The sequence below is a fragment of the Pristiophorus japonicus genome, chromosome 18 (genome assembly GCF_044704955.1).
Source record: "Pristiophorus japonicus isolate sPriJap1 chromosome 18, sPriJap1.hap1, whole genome shotgun sequence".
Taxonomy (NCBI): domain Eukaryota; kingdom Metazoa; phylum Chordata; class Chondrichthyes; family Pristiophoridae; genus Pristiophorus; species Pristiophorus japonicus.
In genome coordinates, this window is record NC_091994.1 from 5,236,681 (window position 1) to 5,238,732 (window position 2,052).

General features: G+C 60.7%; 1 protein-coding gene across 1 annotated transcript in view; it reads right to left on the bottom strand.

Annotated features, from left to right (window-relative positions):
* The window catches only part of LOC139229375 (unconventional myosin-IXb-like), a 91,089-nt gene extending 89,924 nt beyond the window's left edge, over nucleotides 1-1,165 (bottom strand). The window contains exon 1 of the mRNA XM_070861073.1: nucleotides 624-1,165. The gene's annotated coding sequence lies outside the window, so the exon portion shown is untranslated. The remainder of the gene's footprint in view (nucleotides 1-623) is intronic.
* Nucleotides 1,166-2,052: the final 887 nt, after the last annotated feature.

Here is a 2,052-nt window from a genome sequence, read left to right on the forward strand (position 1 = left end):
GGGGGGGGGGGGGGGGGGGAGGGAGAGTGGGACCGGGGGGGGGGGGGAGGGAGAGTGGGACGGGGGGGGGGGGGGGAGGGAGAGTGGGACGGGGGGGGGGGGGAGGGAGAGTGGGACGGGGGGAGGGAGGAGGGAGGGAGGAGGGAGGGAGGGGGGGTGTGGGACCGGTTTGGGCGGCGGGGGTGGTCTGGGACCGGTTTGGGCGGGGGGGGGGGGGGGGGTGGTCTGGGACCGGTTTGGGCGGCGGGGGGGGGGGGGGTGGTCTGGGACCGATTTGGGGCGGGTCTGCGACCGGTTTGGCTGGGGGGGGGGGGGGGGGGGTCTGGGACCGGTTTGGCTGGGGGGGGGGGGGGGGGGTCTGGGACCGGTTTGGGCGGGGGGTCTTTGACCGGTTTGGGCGGGGGGTCTGGGACCGGTTTGGGCGGGGGGTCTGGGACCGGTTTGGGCGGGGGGTCTGGGACCGGTTCTCGGGGAGTCGGTTCCAAGCTCCCGGACTCAGAGCCCCGACGCCCAGTCCCCGGGAGCTGGAATTCCGGAGCGGGATACAATGTAACCGGCCCCGGAACCCGGCCCGCGACTCGCAACAAACTCGCAACATTGTCGCGCCCGACACAGAATCTCACCTTCCGAGAGATGGGGCTCCCGGTCCCCGTCCCGGCTCGGCTCGGCTCCGTCCTCGCTCCTTGGTCCCGGGCTGGGCTCCCTTGTCCCGTACTTGGCTCGGCTCGGCTCCCTTGTCCCGGGTTGGGCTCGGTTCGGTTCACTGGTCCCGGGCTGGACTCGGCTCCCTTGTCCCGGGCTGGGCTGGGCTGGGTTCCCTAGTCCCGCGATCTCAGCCGCTGCGAGTTTCCACCATCCGCGGTCAGTTTCCCAGCAGTTTCAGGCGGGACTGAAAGTGACCAGCCCGGGCCTGGCCTCGCTCCGCCGCCGCTTCCGGCTCCAGCAACAACTCGGCTCAAAGCTGCTCAACTTTTTCCTGTTTCCGTCTTTCTTTGCTCACTTTTCTCTCTCGCCGCCGGTTTCCGATGGACGCGGCGCCCAGACGCGAACCGGCAGCGCCTTCTGACGGCGGCGGGCTGAATCAAACTGTGTCTGTATGTGGGCCGGGTCTCTCTCCGCTCCCCCTCCCTGCAGTAACGGGACCGGAGCCTCTCCCTCCACCAAGCAACCGTCTCCGGGTTATTCGGCCGTGTGAGGCGGCACCGCCCAGCCCCGCGCTGCTCAGACAGGGGGAGCGTCACCGGGCGATGCAGACACAGAGTGGATCTCAGCCACGTGGGCAGCAACAGACTGTGCACAACTTGGGACATGAAAGAAAAACTTACTTTGTCGCTCACCTTTCATCAAAGCGCTTTACAGTCAATTAAATACTTTTGGAGTGTAGTCACTGTTGTAATGTGGGAAACGCGGTAGCCAACTTGCGCACAGCAAGCTCCCACAGACAACGCTGTGATAATGACCAGATAATTTCTAGTACATAATAGGAGCAGGAGTAGGCCACCTGGGCCCCTCCAGCCTGCTCCATCATTCAATAAGATCACCTATACATTGACTACACAGAGTATATCTATAGTCTGCATATATAACAAAGATCTTGGCTGATCTGATCATGGACTCAGCTCCAGTTCCCTGCCCGCTCCCCATAACCCTTTACTCCCTTGTCGCTCAAAAATCTGTCTACCGCTGCCTTAAATATATTCAATGACCCAGCCTCCACAGCTCTCTGGGGCAGAGAATTCCACAGATCTACAACCCTCTGAGAAGACATTCCTTCTCATCTCAGTTTTAAATGGGCGGCCCCTTATTCTGAGACTATGTCACCTAGTTTTAGTTTCCCCTATGATTGGAAATATTTTCTCTGCATCCATCTTGTCGAGCCCCCTCATTATCTTATACGTTTTGATAAGATCACCCCTCATTCTTCTGAACTCCAATGAGTACAGGCCCAACCTACTCAACCTATCTTCATTTGTCAACCTGGAATGAACCTTCTCTGAACAACCTCCAATGCAAGTATATCGTTCCTTAAATACAGAGACCAAAACTGTACGC